This window comes from Neofelis nebulosa, chromosome 3, assembly GCF_028018385.1.
Source record: "Neofelis nebulosa isolate mNeoNeb1 chromosome 3, mNeoNeb1.pri, whole genome shotgun sequence".
NCBI lineage: Eukaryota > Metazoa > Chordata > Mammalia > Carnivora > Felidae > Neofelis > Neofelis nebulosa.
Window position 1 is genome coordinate 140,820,813 of NC_080784.1, and position 18,425 is coordinate 140,839,237.

Consider the following 18,425-nt stretch of genomic DNA (forward strand, 5'->3'; position numbering starts at 1 on the left):
TTGGGAGATGTGGTATCGTGTATATGCTCTTCAAGATGTTAACCATAGGCCTTATGCATTAGGTGCAGATTTGACATTGCTCCTCTAGAATGGAATACTATTTGATACTCTGTTTCAAGGCGGTGTCAGTGTTCATCTAGTCCTTCACCTAGAACTGAGTCACTTAATCTGTTGTTGACTTGGTTGTAATATTTGAGCTCTTGATAACACGTGAATTGATAGAATGTTACTTACCTGGTAGAGCAGGAAACTTAAAATGGTTGTTGTATTATTTATCATTAACTTTAATCTAGACTTGATGCAGCATTATGGTATATTTTCCCTGGTCAAATGGAATGTTTGCTGAAGATTTTCTTAAAAATGAAGTATTGTAGGGGCGCCTGGGTGGCTCAGTTGGTTGAGTGTCCGACTTCAGCTCGGGTCATGATCTCACCGCTCCTGAATTCAAACCCTGCGTTGGGCTCTGCACTGATGGCTCGGAGCCTGGAGCCTGCTTCAGATTCTGTATCTCCCTCTCTCTCTGACACTTCCCCCACTTGCGCTCTGTCTCCCTCTCTCTCTCAAAAATAAATAAACATTAAACAATTTTTTTAAATGAAATATTGTACACTGGTTGTTATTTAGCAAGTAAACATAAAATCAAGGCAATGCGAATGGGGAGAAAAGAGACATTCTTGCTCTTTTGTTTACAAAAATAAGAAAAACATTGCCAAAAGAAACATTGCCCAGTTCCATACTCCAATAGAGGTTACAGCTTCCTAAATCACTTTTTTTGGAGAATTCAAATAAATCTGTCTCTATTTGAAATTTCAGGATGTTGTGTAAATCAAGTCTTCACACGAAGAGAAGCAGCAGCAGAAGCAGAGCTTGTATGTGGCCCATTGTCATTCTTGCAGGCCCTAATCTCCTGCCGTCACTGATATTTTTTTTTTTATTTTTTTAACATTTATTTATTTTTGAGACAGAGAGAGACAGAGCATGAGCGGGGGAGGGGCAGAGAGAGAGGGAGACACAGAATCGGAAACGGGCTCCAGGCTCTGAGCCATCAGCCCAGAGCCCGACGCAGGGCTCGAACTCACGGTCCGTGAGATCGTTACCTGAGCTGAAGTCGGACGCTCAACCGACTGAGCCACCCAGGCGCCCCGTGCCATCACTGATCTTTAAAGGAATCTTTTTAAAATAAATGTGAAAAGTAAAAACTAGTTCAGCTTACTTGGAAGGCATCTCCAGTGTCACCAGTGATACAGTAAAATACCATGAAATAGAAAGTCTAGATTCACTTAGGTTCTGGTGATTCTGAAAAAAATGTATCAGTAAAAAAACCCATCCAGACACACCTCAGGAGGGATAACTAGGCAGAAAATGTTATATGCTTACATCACACTGTTTTATCCAGTTGGTTGTATATGTATTCCCCAGTGATAATTTATGTGTAGAATTTAGAGTATGTAATTTTAAGATAATCAGTGAATGAGGGTGAATGCTATGCTTATGGAAATATGACAAGGGGATATTATAAAGACAATTTTTTTCAGCTCACTCTCCTATGTATGTGACAAATACAATGCAGAGTCAGTTGTACCTTTAATTGTTCCATTCACAATCTTTTCTTTCAAATGTCACCTGAGAAAAAAAATGAAATGAAATGAAATAAAATAAAATTCCACCTGAATGTGAAGGTCTTTGTTCCACCAAAAAAATAACAGTAGCAAAAGTAACCACATGAAATATTCTTAGAAGCAATGGCAGGGTAGATAAGAGTGTGATCTGGGGCCCCAGTGCTCAAACCCCAGTCCTGCTGCCTGTCACCATGTGACTCTGAGAAATTTACATGGCCCTAAGTTTCTGCATCTGTAAAATGAGGACAATTAATAGCACTTCCTTCAAAGGGCTGCTGTGAAGATTAATTAAAATAACACAAGTTCTTAAAACAGTGTAAGTGCTACCTGTTCAAATTATCTGCAAAACTATTCCCTCATGAAGCAGATTGCAGGTGTGCAGTCACAAAAGTGTCTCATTTTCTTTCTTTTTTTTTTTTTACAAATTTTTCTAATGTTTATTTATTTTTGAAGGAGCGACAGAGCGTGAATAGGGGAGGGGCACTGAGAGAGGGAGACACAGAATCTGAGATGAGCTCCAGAATCTGAGCTGTCAGCCCAGAGCCTGATGTAGGGATCGAACTCATGATCAATCTGCAAGATCATGACCTGAGCAGAAGTCGGGCGCTGAACCGACTGAGCCACCCAGGTGCCCCCAAAGCGTCTCATTCTAATTGAGGTATGTAAGCTGTTTCTCCAGAAGCTAAAAACAAGAACCATAGCCTAGTCAACGTTATTGCACCTGATGGATGAAGAATATATCAACAGGAGTTTGATATTGGCCAGGGGAGGCAAAGAACAAGAATTTATTGGTGCAAAATTCGATCTGGCTGCCATAAATGGTGCTGAGCAAACTGGTTCTCCTTGTCAGGTTGAGTCCCACTGTGGAGATAGACTAACATGACTCCCGAGTTAATCTGAACCCCTTTGAGCTTACTCCATGCTCACTCACTAGGCCCCTTGCTGAGAGGAGTTTGGTTTCTTCTGTGCTGAGAAAGGAATAGACTGGCCAGCCAACTTGAGTATTACAATGTTCTTGGCATCGAGATTTCTTGTTATAATTCTTTCTATGATTGCATTCTGGGTCATATCGAGTTCTTGTGAGTTTTACTTAGAAAGACCGTATAATGTGCAAACGTTTTCAAATTTGAATGTATGAAACCATCATTCAAGAAATTTTGTTTTAAAACATACTAGATTCTTGTCCCTTTTGCTTCCACAACACACACACACACACACACACACACACACACAAGGGGATTTGGCTGGAAGGTCTGGCCTGAGGTTGAGGAACCTATGTTATTTATTAATAGACACCCCAAGTGATTCTGATGCAGGTAATCTTAGACCCCACTTGGTACTGGAATATTGAGGAATGTAACTTTACAGTTAGAGAGATCAGGGTTTGAAACAAGCTCTACGTTCTTCTAAAGTCTTTTGATTTGGGAGCAAGTTACTCAACATTCCTGCGCTTCAGGTCCTCGGCTTGTGAGATGGGGTACATTACAGGGAAAGTACCTAACATGGTCCTCGTGTGGCAGTTCTTATGACTTTATCAATGTGTGGTGGACTTTCAGAACGTATTCATCTCAAAGAGAAGCAAAGGATCTATCAAAATGCTCCAGGGGCAGCTGGGTGGTTCAGTTGGTTAAGTGTCCAACTTCAGCTCAGGTCATGATCACACAGTTTGTGGGTTCGAGCCCCACTGTCAGGCTCTGGGCTGGCAATAGGGAGCCTGCTTGGGATTATCTCTCACCCTTTCTCTCTGCCCCTCCTCTGGTCATGCACTCTCTTTCAAAAATAAATCAACATTAAAAAAATGCTCCGAACTATGAATGCTCAAGACTAGAGCTTAGAAGAGAGCGACCCCACCAAGAAGCCTGTCCCCTTCAGAGGTCCTGTCTTTTCTGTGCACTTGTTTTAAGCATCTAACCCACAGTGAGTGCTAAATGGATATCAAGTTCCTTCTCTCAGGCATGGGCAGTAGCATCCTTCCTGAGATCTTTTACTACGTATCCCTTTATTTCAGAATTTCCAACTTGACCAAGTAAAGTTCCAAAGCACACGGTGGTACCTCACACTTTTGTTCTGTTTAGGGGAAACAGCTCTCAAATTAAAGTTAAAAAAAATTGTCTGTTTTTCAATCTTACCTCTGCAGCTAAAAAAGTAAACCACAGCCTGGTGATACTTTTATTTATATTATGGAGTTTTTCAGCTGGAAATAAACTTAAAATCATCTGGCCTTTGTCTAATGTAAAGATGAAGACACTTAGAGCTGTGTCTTGATTCCTGTTTCTTGTCCTTTCTGTTACTCTGTTTTTTTAATGGTCCTCTGGATAGATGTGTCACAGCTACTCAGAGCGCTTTGAGCTGTGAGCATGGGTCGGGAGTGGCAGGTTACACATTGACTGGGTTCTGTCCACTGTAAGGAGTGGCCGTGTGAGTGACTTTAGACAGCTTTTCTGTGCTTCCCAGATGAGAATCTGACAAAGTCCAGGCACTTTGGATACCACAGCATGCTGACAAATGGCTTGACAAATGGGAGATGTAAAGAGGGTGCTGGTGGGTGGGACAGGAGGCTAATTCTCCCTTTGGGAATATTGTAGACAAAAGCTAAGGGCTACAAAACGATTCCTGAGTATGTGACTTTTTAAAAGCTTCATTTGACTTAACTGGAATGCCTCTTTTTGTCATGAGTTATTTTGTGTTTCATTTGATATGCGTTGGCAACTATCAGAGGATTGGTCCTTTCTATTATGAAGGCTAAGTTAGAAATTCATTTTAGTTTTAGATGGTGAATTCATTATGGAAATAAGAGGAAGTGTGCTTTGTCTATTCCTTATAGCATTATAATTTTTTTTCTCTGTAAGATATTGCGAACTGAGAGTTATATGCATAAGCGTTTAGACCTTAAACTTGGTTTGTACACACTGAGAATAACCAAGTTTCAGCTTGATACCCCAGAAATCAATTTTTCACTCCAAGCTTTAAAATTTTTTCTTTAATGTTTATTTATTCTTGAGAGAGAGAAAGAGAGAGAGAAAGAGGGAGAGAGAGAGAGAGAGCATGAGCAGGGGAGGGGCAGAGCACAAGAGAGACATCGAATCCAAAGCAGGCTGCAGGCTCTGAGCTGTCAGCATAGATCTCGATGCAGGGTGTGAACTCATGAACCGTGAGATCATGACCTGAGCTGAAGTCGGACGCCCAACCTCCCGAGCCACCCAGGTGCCCCATCACTCCAAACTTTTAATAGGAGTATTAAAAATCCATTTCACCCTCACAACACACTTTTGTCTACTCGTGATTAACAGATCCTGATTCTGTGACTAATTTTTTATATCCTATTTGGCCAAACTACTTTCCAGAGAATGAGGGATGAATTATGTGTGATCTGTAACATCGGCAAACAGTGCCATGTATTATTTCAGAGCCTTGATGGAAGGACAACAAGATAGTAGTGGGGACGGGGAAGACATGAGAAGGAAGGAAGGAGAGAAGAAAGGATAGGAAGGCAGATAGGAAGTCAGAAAGGAAGGAGAGATTGAAGTAAGAGGGATAAAAGAGAGAGGGAGAAAAAAAAGACAAACGTCAAGGAGAATGAATAGTTTGGCTACATTAAGGGTTAATGGGAAATAGTGGTTTCTGGGAGAGAGAGGGCTAAGGTTAAGTAGGGGGAAGATCATGGGAGAGGCAAAAACTCTGTTCCTGCTCATCTCTATCTTTCTAGGAGTAGGGGCGCCTGGGTGGCTCAGTCAGTTGAGCATCCGACTTCAGCTCAGGTCATGATCTCACAGTCTGTGAGTTCAAGCCCCACGTTGGGCTCTGTGCTGACAGCTCAGAGCCTGGAGCCTGCTTCGGATTCTGTGTCTCCCTCTCTCTCTGCCCCTCCCCTGTTCATGCTCTGTCTCTCTCTGTCTGGAAAATAAATAAACGTTAAAAAATAATTTATCTTTCTAGGAGTCAGCACAGATGCTACCAGACACGTCTCCCCTATTGACATATTTATTGACACCTGTCTACCACATGACTATTCCTTTGTGTTCTGCTCACCTCCTCCCGGTAGAAACATCAGGGGACTCAAGAACATCTATGTTTGATTTCCTTAACTCAGTCTCTTGACACCATTCAGTGTGCTCTAGCAGAAAAAAAGTGGGATTTGCAATGTAACATATCAAACTAATGGCACACGTCTTCCATATGTCTACAATGTGATCTTGCACAAATTATAAAACCTCTGACTCAGTTTCCTCATCTGCTGAATAGGGATAATAATTGGCTCTTAGAGTGGGGTGCTGGAGGGGGCTTGTACCAACTCATAAGAGACCAGAGTGCCCATCTGGTCCTACGTTAGTAGGTTGAGACTGAAATATCAGTAATGAAAATATTTACACTAGAGACATTGGCAAAGACTACAGATTGAGACCCTACTTCTTTCCAGGGAACCTATTGTTAAACATGTGTTAGTACATCTCTGCTTATGGTAAGATAATAAATAGTTTCTCATCAATTGCAGGGATGCAATATTAATTTTCCTTTACCTGAGCAATATCTATAGAATAATGTATCTGAAAACTTTTGATCTCAACACCCCTAGATAAAACAGAATGACCAGAAATTGTTATTTGGAAACACCCTTTCATATTATTATCTCCATACTTAGTTTATGGAATTTTATGTATAATTCTGTTGTTTTCTGTCTGTTTCTCTTTCAAGACAGCTCAAAAGAGATTAGAAAAAATTCACCTCTTTCCTCTAATACTCTTTACACGATGAATAATACAATGTTCTGTGGAGATCATTATAATATTGCATTTTAGTGATGATTTTAAATATGAGCATACATAGTTCAACATCTTTTTGTTTGGTTTTTGTTTTATTTATTTATTATTTATTATTTTTTTAAGTTTATTTATTTTTGCAAAAGAGAGAGCACAAGATGGGGAGGGACAGAGAGAGAGAGAGAGAGAGAGAGAATCTGAAGCAGGCTCCAGGCTCTGAGCTGTCAGCACAGAGCTGGATGCAGGGCTGGAACCCACTAAGTTTGAGATCATGACCTGAGCCAAAGTTGGATGCTTGACTGACTGAGCCACCCAGGTGCCCTGTTTTTGTTTTTATTTTTGAGAGACTGGGGGGTGGGGGTAAACATGTGAGTGGGGGAGGGGCAGAGAGACAGGGAGACAGAGGATCCAAAGCTGGTTCTGAGCTGACAGCAGAAAGTGTGATGCAGGGCTCGAACTCATTAATCGAGAGATCATGACTCCAGCCAAAGTCAGACGCTTAACCGACTGAGCCACCTGGGCTCTCAGTTCAATGTCATCTTTAATGGGTTTTGATGAGTTACAAGCATAACATGGTAAGTTGTATGGGTTTAACATATATAAAAGGCAAGAGAAAAGTTTCTTGAGAGAGATGGCCTTTGTGCTGATCTGTAAAATAGGGTCAGATCTCCCTGGAAGGAGGTAAGAATAAAGTATAAGATAGATGGGTCAGAGAAGTCTTAATTGCATGAGGAAGGGCAGAAACCTGGGATACAGCTGGAGAGATTTGTGTGGGTAAGGAGTTTAAAATACAGTTGGAAGGTCAGGCTGAGACTCCATCTTAAAAGGCAGACAGAGGAGTTTGTACTTCATTCGCTAGCAAGAGAAGGGCACTGGAGTAAAAATCATCAGAACTCTACTTAGGAAGACTGACTAGGTAGTGTGAAAGATGAAATGGGGCGAGAACAGACCGGAGAGTAGTAGAGTATAGGTCTCCCCTAGCCTTAGCTGACTTGTCTGCCCCGTGCGGACAATAATGTTCTCGGGGCGCCTGGGTGGCGCAGTCGGTTAAGCGTCCGACTTCAGCCAGGTCACGATCTTGCGGTCCATGAGTTCGAGCCCCGCGTCAGGTTCTGGGCTGATGGCTCGGAGCCTGGAGCCTGTTTCCGATTCTGTGTCTCCCTCTCTCTCTGCCCCTCCCCCGTTCATGCTCTGTCTCTCTCTGTCCCAAAAATAAATAAAAAACGTTGAATAAATAATGTTCTCCTTTAGGGGTTATTGCCATGATCAGAGGCAGTCATGGTTGTAAAAGCAGCACATGAGCCTGGCATCAGATAGATACCTAAAGGACCCTCCCTTCCTTCCAAGTCTGTCTTCCTATAGTTGACTTTTTACATTCCCCATAATAATAGCATACTTCAGACATAATTGGGAGCTGATAACATACAACTGGGTGGAAAAGATGCCAGTAATCTGTAAAGACACAGATGGAAACTGTTTTCCTTTAAAACACTTAAGGGCAAGAGAGAGATGTGTGGGAGGCAGACCTGCCATAGAAATACTGTTCTAGTATGTAGGCTCTGATTCTCAGCACTCACGTAATTAGCACATCTTGACAGGGTGAAAGCGGCCACCCAGCCTCTCTCTTTGAAGGGGCAGAGGTCAATGACAGCTGCTGCTTGGGCCTTTGTGGGGGGTGGGGGTGGGGATATGCTGCTTGAGACCAGCTGGGGGAAATAGATCCGAGGGAAGAGTGGTCACTCAGTGATGAGAGCTCCGTTCCTTTTTCTTGTAAACAGTGAACACCCTTGAAGGCCCATCTGCACTGTTCCAATACATTCTGCACCTGGGTTTTTGTTTTCTTTGCTGAGGAACAGTTGCCTGGTATGCACCAGGAGTCCCCATCTGCCTCACAGATAGTCATGGAGCTCTTGACTGTGTGCATTTTATCTGAGAATGAGTTACTCAATTCATCCCCACTCCAAACAAAAGTCTCCGCCTGGCCCCAAATCGCAATTCTATGAATGTTTCAGTGGCAGAATTCTATTGTAGTGTCCGGTAAAAAATTATGTACCTGCACACGATGTAGAAATGATACACTTCTTGCCTGGTCATTTAATTAAAGTCTCCTACTTTTTCAGACTTCGACTTCAGATTTTTTGGCAAACTTCAGTGTCTGCAAAAACACTGTTCCTCCGAAAATTCCAAAACACTTTACATTTGTCACTTGGTGAGAAATACTGAAATTTGTATTTTGTGAGTTCAAAAAGCAGGAAACCAAAGAGTCAAATACTTGCCAGCACCCTTTTGGAAAGCCAGAGAAACAGAGGGGCAGATAATTTATGAATCCGTAAGCGCCCAAATTCTAATTCAGCCTACTAAATTCTTTACAATGTCTTTTTGTGGATTGTTCCTTCCTGCCCAGTTATTGTTGCATACAGAGTATCTGCCTTTCTTAAAAGGCAGCAGCATCTGTGGAGGGGCGCTCTTTTGCCCTTTCCTCAAGGAAGGGAGAACCAAAGAGATTTCCTGTCATACCTAGAAATTCCGTCTATTAACTTATTATTCTGAAAACATGTCTGCCTAGATCACTGGAAGTGGCTGAGCAGAGCTGGGACCCCAGTCTAGAGCTAAGGAAAGTAGTCTTTTAAAGAGAGTGGACTTAATGGACAACAAACATTTTTGCTACACTGTACCACTAGGTGGCAAATCCTCTAGCTAAGCGTAGGCTGATTCCTGTTCCCCATTCTGGGTCCTAACAGCACTGGCAGTACGATGTGGAAATCGAATTGAACTCTCTCAGCCACTCCTGGCAACTCCGAAGTGCCTTTCCACAGTGAAGAGGGCACCGCTGAAAAGCAGTTCACGACAGGTTTTGACGTTTACTGCCCAGTGTGCTTAAATGAACACACCGATTCCATGAAGACACGGGTGACAGAAAGCTTGCGTATGCTTTTGACAGAATTTTATTTGGTTTGTCCAAGTATCTTTACCCTTAAAACGAGGGCTATTATGTACCTTACAGAGTTGTGGTGAGACTTAAGTGAAATAACCCTGGAGAGTTACCTGGTGAGTACTAGCTTGTCAATTAATGTTTGTTCAAAGAGTGACTGAATCAGTCAGCAACCAAAATACAGATAGTTTCCCTGAAATGCCATGACTTGAACATTGCCTTGCCCCAAAAGGGGGAATTTTAAAAATTTTAAATTATTTTACAAGAAAGTAGACAAAATTGTTTTATAAAATATGTGTGTGTGTGTGTGTGTGTGTGTGTGTGTGTATGCACAAAACTTTCTTCCAAAACTTTCTGATAAAAGGTGACTCACCTTTTGGAAATACTCTAAGAGTGGATTATCATTGTAGGTCCTGGATACAGGTCTATTATGAATGCAAGAGGCCACGGTAATTCAGTCTAATTATATAGTTTTTTTCCCCTTTGAGCCAGGACTAGGTGCGTTTTTTGTTTGTTTGGTTTTGTTTTAGAGATAGTGAGCATGGGTAGGGAAGAGGGGAAGCAGGAGAGAGAGGAAATCTTAAGCAAGCTCCACACTCAGCAATGAGTCTGATGCAGGGCTTGATCCCAAGACCCCGGGATCATGAGCTGAGTTGAAATCAAGAGTCAGGTGCTCAGTCAACTGAGCCACCCAGGGGTCCCTGATGACTAGGTTTTTTGAGAACTTTGTAGTTGTAGATGATGAGACATAAAGTGTACAGACTGCTCAGTGTTCCTTAGATGTTTAAAAATAAAAATGTGGATAATAATGTAAATTTACCCCTGAGTATTTTGAATAATTAAATAGTCCATTCCATGTTTAAGATTGCTTCCAGGATTTACAAGGTGGGAAACTTCATTCCATCATTAAGAAAAGCTGTATAAGTGGAAAGAGTTAGGATATATGATGAACATACAGTCTTTTAAAAACAAATTCTCCAAACTCTATCCGTCATGGTCAGATACTTATATTTCACCAACAAAATTCATTAGAAGACAAAATAAACTTCTGTATAGTATAGCCCAGCCATCCCAACTCTGCGATATAATTCATTTTGTAGATGGCACAATTACAGAACAACTTTTCATGTGTTTCAAAACAAAGACTCCTAAAACAGCTCCCGATTTAGTCCAATTAGGCATGTTTTTGGTTTATTTGTTCCTTTGATGATAATGTTCCTTGCGTTTGACTGTGCATCTTATACATCATTTTCACTACGTTTCTCTCTTCTACATCCCTGTGAAGTGGGTTCGTTATGAAGAGGGAGACTCCGAGACTCTGAGAGGCTGTTTGTTCTCACCTACGTGCCTGCTGTGACTTGGCAAAATCAGGGTTAGAATCCAGGTCTCCTGACTATGAGTTCAATGCTCACTCACTCTGCAAGTCTGTAGGTCTCTCTGTGGCTTTAAGAAACTGGCTTCGGATACGGATTAAGTGAGTTTTAGCCATAAAGAGGAGGCGCCCCTCGAGCCCCGTATCAATTCAACTGCAGAAATAGTATAGGAACAGGTACTAAGCAGGTTGGGGCAAGAAAAATAAAGGAAAAGATATATCTGGAGTAAGACGAGAAAGAGGAAAAAAAGAAAAACAGAGGAGAAAATGGATGGAGGAGGGGGAAGAGAGGGCCACTCATCAATTTTCAGATCACTTCTTTGGATTCTGTTGCCTTGCACGCCCACAGCTCTTATGATACCTTCAGTTGCTTCAGCCATGTTCTTCCATAGAACACTGTTCCTCTTTCATTGCGGTATTTACCACACTGCATTACATTACTTGTTTAACCATTTCCTTGCTTTTTGTTAAGTCCCGTAGAGACAGGTGATGTCTTTCACACCATTAATATGGATATGCAATATGCGCTTACTATATATATTTTGAATGCATTTATAAATAGGGAATAGTATCATACCTTGCACGGCTTGGATGCCACTAAATTTTGGTCACGTCTCTTCTACAGGCAAAAGATCTTGAAGCTAGGATGCTTGCTTGAAAGTGGATCTGAAATGGTTGGATCTTCAAGGAGTTGCCACTTACATTCATGAAATATTTGCTATTATTCAGAAAATGTAATGGATATTAAAGACTTTGAATGAGACTAGAGGACAAGTTCCTCTCTGTTGAGGTGTAATTGTTTTTTTTTTTTTTTTTAATGAATGGTTGCTGATTCTACTCCATTTCTTTATAGTAAGTTTTTCAAATTACATAATTGGCCATGATTTGCATTACAGCCATCTTAGAAAGTGAGTTTATTTCATAATACTGAATCTGTTTGGTAGTGGAAAGTTTATTTCTTTTTCTTCACTAATTTGATTAGGAAGCCCATTTCATTCTCTTATGATAATAATGGCTCTAATGCTTTTGATCTGTGCCCGAGGTCATTTATACCTCAAGAGCCTTTATGCATCTTTTCTATCTTGTTTCACTTCCTGAATTTAAAGACTATCTTTATTAAAATATCAGGTATTTGAATAAGAAAACAGGTAAGGAAAAAAAAGGTCTTCCTGAGAAAGAGTTTCTTTAATTGAGTTTTATGTTAGAACTTATAAGAAGTATTTGAACTCTATAGAAGCCTAGGGCAATTCTTTAAGGGCTTCTCTGTCTCCCTACTATTTAAATCTTACTTAAGCTGGAGGATAGGCACATGTTTTTAGAAGATGGAAAATCATAAACTGCAACTCTTCAGCTTACTCTGTATGTGAATTTCTTTCACGAACTTGTATAATATGAATCATATTATTAACATCAGACTCAAGTAGATGTTTTGTTTTTCTGAAGCTTAGGACCCATTTAAAATTCTGACTTTTTGGGATAGTAATCCCAGTTCACTTGGTGAATAGTCCAGAAACGTTTCTAGTTAATGAATAAGTCTTGAAATCATATGAAATTTGAAAGACAGCTGTGTGTATGTCTGTGACAATGCATTTTGAATTGTAAAAAAATTCTTTTAATGGACATCTTCTGATTGTGCATGTTAATATGGAGCCCTCTACACAGAGGCTAGACAATTGCTAGGCTGGTATAGGGTCTGGAATTTCTGAAAAGAAAACACAATTTTAGCCTAGCCACTGTCCTACCTCCATGTAGAGGGCTCCATATTAGCGTACACAATCAGAAGACACCCACTGAAGGACATTTTTGTAACTCAAAATGTATTTACATTGTTCAAACTTCAAACAATGTAAACAAATATACATTGAAAAGTGTTATTCCAATTCCCACCTATCTCATACAGATGCACTATAGGTAACCACTTCTGTTAGGTCCTGTTTTTCTGTTTCTAATGTGTGCTTTAAGAAAGAGCATCTACTATTGGGGTGCGAGAGTGGCTCAGCTGGTTAAGCCTCCAACTCTTGGTTTCGGCCCAGGTCATGTTTTGACTGTTCGTGAGGTAGAGCCCCACATCGGGCTCTGCACTGATAGCACAGAGCCTGCTTGGGATTCTCGCTCTTGCTCTCTCTCTGCCCCTCCCCTGCTCTCTCCTTGTCTCTCTCTCTTAAAATAAATAAATCCATTAAAAGAAAGAAAGAAAGAAAGAAAGAAAGAGCATCTACTAACCGCTTAGTGTCAGGGATGCACTAGTAACAAATTACAGTCTAGAGAGTGAGGCAGACAGCAAAAACTCACACAAATAGTAGAATTATTACAAATTGCCTTACATTTCTTAAATAAAATAATGGGTATTGAGAGGTCAGTGGTTCTCAAACCTGAATGGGGAGCAGAATCACTTTTTTTATAAAGAGTACACTAATAGATCTACACTGTAAAAATAAACTATGCACTATAGAAAACTATATAGTAAAAACACATATATTCCCCAAGTGCTTTTCCCCAAAGGTTAAGTTGTAACATGTATAGGTATTGTTTAAGATATTTTATATATAAATTCAAACAGACTTATAGATACATATATAATATTAAATATGACTTGTTATCTCAGAATTTCTGCTGAGGCTCCAAAAGTCTAGAACAGTAAAATAGGTACCAAGTTCTCCCTTTATAGTAAAGCAAGATACTAGATTGTCTATATAGGGTGTACTCAGAAGCCTTAAAGTTTTGTGTGGCCACTGTTGGCTCATTATCCATTACAAGGCTATATACAAAAAGAAACTTGGGAGAACACTTTTGGAGCATTATGTTTCTGTTTACGGATTCCTTTCCTCACTGGGGTGGGGAGGAGCGGATTTGGGGGATCTTTCCTCTTCATATTAGCCCAAGTGGGAAAGCATGTTTTGTGAGACTTACTGAGAGATTGTGACCTGTGTCATCTGGAGTTTGGAGGGCACAGGGATCCTGACTTGCATTTGCAAAGTCAAGGGCAGTAGACTCTTGAGGGACAGAGATGAAGAGATGAGAGAGGGCTGCAAGTGCCTATTTTCTGAGGGAGGAGATGTGGACAGAGGACAAATGTGGGCAGGTGAGAGAAATCCTATCAGGAATCATCTTAAAATGATCTCATCTAAGGGGACTGCTTGTAAGGACCATGTAACCTCAATAGAAGATTGGAGCCTCTGAGTCCAAAGGCTGAGGGAATGACCTAAGCAACCAGCCAGGGAAGTATCCAGAGACTAGCACTTGGAGGTCCCCAGCCCGGACACTCTGATCTCAAAAGAAGGAGAAGAGTATAGTGATTGTGCAGCGGCCACAGCCAGTGGGGACCAATGCCAGATTATAACTGCACAGCCACCTACAGCTGTGTCCCTTCCCCTTAATCATGTCTCCTTTCCTTAGGAAGATCAGAAACAGTGGTATTAAGTGGTGAGAGGAAGACGATTACAGCAAGGAGACTAGAGAAGGAGCTAGTCACTTTCCTCTGTTCCTCTCCCCCATTCTAGGCTTCTAAGCCTCAAGCCAGCTATAGTCTTGGGGTTTGGGAAATGGGGTGTTATTTTATTTTAACGTTTTTACTATTTTACTTTTTATTTAAAAACTATTTTATTAACACCTATTTTATGCAAAATTCATACTTTCAGTGCTCAGATTTTAGGGAGGGGATAATTTTAAGTTAAATGTTTCATTGTTACCCTCAACTAGTGTTGGTAAAACTGGATCTCACCTCCAAAAATCCCCTGATTTTTGGCATGGGTCAATTTTGTGGTGTAAATACTTCCATTATGTCTAATATCAAGCTACCAAAGCTTTAACAACCATTGTGAAAAACCTCTGAGGAGTAGACAAATTTAAAACGAAACTGAGCTGGTGCAAGCTCAGTTGACGTTGTTTGTGAATAAGCAGAGAGGAGAAAAACTATAGGATAAGTTTATCATTATGGAGTCTTGGGTGGGGATTGGTGGGAGCAAGAGAACAGGCCCAGAGAATGAAGTTAGCAGGGAGTGATAAGAAATAATTACATATCTGTATTAGGGTTCTCCAGAGAAACAGAAACAATCAGGACATCTCTTTCTCTCTCCCTCCCTCTCCCCCTATCTATTATAACGAATTAGCTCATACAGTTATGGAGGCCTAAAATCTGTGGCTGGCAAGATAGAGACACAGGAGAGCCAATGGTGTGCTTCCAGCCTGAGTCTAAAAGTGTGAGAACCTAGAGAGCCAATGATGTAAGTTTAAATCTAAGTCCAAGTCAGAAGACAATAGAAGACCTATGTCCCAGCTTGAAGACAGCCATGCAGAGAGAAATTATTCTTTCTTATCCAGCTTTTTTGTTCTACTTAGGCCTTCATTGGATTGGCCGAGACCCCCACACGTTAGGAAAGGCCAATCTGCTTTACTCAGTCTACTGATTCTGATATCCATTTTATTCAGAAACACTCTCATGGACACATCAGAAATAACGTTTAACCAAATATCCGGACACCCCTGTGGCTAGTCAAAGTTGACACATAAAATTAACCATTACAGTCTTTTTATTATTGAACTCAGCTCACTGAGTTTAAGTATCTATGGAACAGGATATTAAAAGTGACATCCCGAATGTTGGCTAAAGCTGAAAGCTGAAAACAATAAGAGATAAGTATTCCCATATTCTAAAGAGAATTGCTAAATTGATCTCCTCTTTTTGCATGGTAAATGAACTTGTCTCCTCAAGTAGCAGGATTTATATCCAGCATATAGAGGGATAAATTATAATTTAGAGAGATCAAGTTTCTAAAGAAATGTAGAGAAGTAGAAAATATTTTGACTTTTCTTTTCCCAGAGAGAAGAAGAGGCTATTTCTTTTCTCAGCCAAATAACAGCCTCTAAGTCAAGAAACATTTAGGAGGCTGGGCAGGCATGTATTGGAATTGACTGGGCTACAGGATTATGCACTGAAGTAGCCATGGGCCTTGACCAAAGCATCAGGTATGACCTCAGTGCATGTTCCCTAGTGGTGGGGAGTCTAGGTTGCAATAGGGATTAGTGATCACTTCGCACCTTGAAGATCCTGAAAGTGGGAAGCTAGCAGGTTGAGGAAAGAAGGCCACAGTTGGGTAAATTTCCCATTAGCAGAGAAGTAAAGCATGTTATTTCTTGAAGATAAAGGAGCATGTAGGATGGTGGCTAGGTCTAGGCTGTCTTGAAAGGAGCATACCCCGGTGGGCTGCCTGCTGGGCCAGGGCACTCCAACTAAAAGGGGCTCTCTCATAATTTTTAATGACAGTGAATGGATGTGTCCCAGTCTAAAGATTTTGAAGCATAGAGCTAGGATGTAGCTCAGAATATGTATTTTTAAAAAGATTTTCCAATTATGGCTAATATATTAGGCCAAGGTTAGATGCTATCGGATTTGTAGATGGTAACCTGTTTGAACATTCCTCTACGACAACCTGCCTCATCACTGCCTCTCTACAAAAATAAACAATCTAGAAATAGTACACTTTTTCAAGCTTCTTGGAGACCACATATATCAAAATGCAAATGGGAATATACATGCAATTATAGACATGTGACTTCCAAATATAATCTTTTCCTTTAGCATATTGGTGTTAAATTGCTGTATTCCTGGGAACTGACAATCAGCTACTCAGAGAAGTTGTAACTGTCCTCACTTCCACCCTTGTTTCAGAAATTAGAGGGATTGAAGTACAATCACATATAGTTGTTTTCTGATGTTTTCTTCCTAAGTTTTAAGTTGATTTCACTCTAACATTTCAGCATCTTCTCTCCTTTTCAGTGATCTCAGTTCAACACACACAGCAATCATGTTGCAAAGCAGAATATAACACATAAATGGTGTACACACATACTTTTCTCAGGGGAAAAGTATACGTGTTTTAAGGTATAATTCTTTTTCCTGCATTTCAAAATATCACTCATTCTATAAAGAGAACGGCAGTAGGGTTTAGCAGAGCAAGCTGTTACAGATGAGAATAAATCCTCTCTGGCCTGAGTACACATCCTCACTGAAGCCAGCTCAGTTCTGACAGCCGTCTGGAGAGCTGAACTTCCCTAGGTGCTTTGGGGTGAATGTAATTCCTGACATTGCTTTTCCTTATTACCATTTTGAGACACTGCCCAGGGAGATGGCCAAGATCCGTGCTTTTAGGACACACGGCTGGCTTCGGTCATTTATTTATTAGCTTTGATTTTGAATCTATTGTCAAGGTCTATCTCTGAAAAGTTGGAGGAAGTGAGGAGCTTTCTTAGAGGTTAGCCCATGTGACCACGCAGAGATCTGGAGCAGGACTTTCCGGAACTGTACAAAGTCTGGTTGCAAGTTGCATCCTCGAATATCTCCAAAAAGAAATCAAGAAATAAAAACCATTAAAATACACACAGATCTATATCTCTATATTGCTTCTTTTGAATAAGGGAACGTCTTTGTTTGTTTTTGTTTTTGTTTTTGTTTTTTCACAAGAAGAGATCGATAAAGATCCCTATTCCCTTAGTTCCACATGCCATCCTTTCCCTTCTGTCTTAAAACCAAATTCCAGCTTGCTGACACTGTTCTCCTCATTTCTTCCCCCTCAGATTCCTAATCTGGTGTCGTGATTTCACAAACAGTCCAACATAATAAAAGATTCCACTGATTTCCCAATATGGGGACAGTGACACATATTCACGCCCAGACCACATCCAGTTCAGAGTGTGATGATCATATGTGTGTGGATCCTGCAGAATTTTTGGTGTTCACATTTTGTACTGGAACAGAAATATTTGAATGCGTTCAGATTCTTAATTTCGCTCTAAGAAAATTTAGCCCTTGGCCTTCTGGAGTTAATTTACTACACGTATTGTTTCCATCATTAAGGGTAATATGACTGACCTATTGCAAGTGTTTGGATGGACAAACTGGCAGGTTTCGCCAAACTGCCTTTTCTACTTTCTATTGGCAAAACACTATACAAGTCTCAGAAAGCCAGAGACTAAATAAGATTTCAGAAATGAAGCTTTGCTATGCAGACCCTATGTGATGCTGGCCCCAACACAGGGAACTAGACATGAGCCTATTTAGAATATTGCCATCCAGTGTCCAAAAGATATATTACAGTTCTAGCTTATCACCTGCCACAAGACCAAATGGATTGCCATGTTCTCGAAGATGTGCAAAGCTAAGTGCGCTTAAAGTATAACTCTGTCTATGGCCTACATTTGGACTCAGAAATGAAGAGCATTTGCTAATCTATGACCTTGGGCACAATACCCAGTTACTTACAAAGCTAAGGTTTGGGCTATAGATGTAGTCAGAGATGACTGCCTCAAAGTTTCCTGAACTTTCCCGGATGTCATCTTCTTCAAGTTTTGTGAGTATTAGAGCACATAGTATACAAAAATACTCTAAAACAGTGCCTGGACACTGTAGGTACTCAGTAATATTAATATCTTTTCCTTTTGCCAAATAAAAATATGTAGAAATTCTTCTAAGGGGGTGATACAGAGGTCACTTGCATGCACCTTGTTCTATGTATTAATGACATGTTTGGGCAAAATTTTAGAAAACATTTTAAATGACCCATCATATTAATTTATAAAGTTTTAGCCCTTGGAAAACTTAAAGCTAATAAAGGCACTGTGTTAATACATGTGCATCAACACAACAAAACGTATTTTTCTCCCGGGTCCCCTGTGAACTCTGTGCCACTTTCAGCAGGTTTGACATTGTTTAATGGATGCCACCATCACGCTCCTAGAGGATGTCTGGA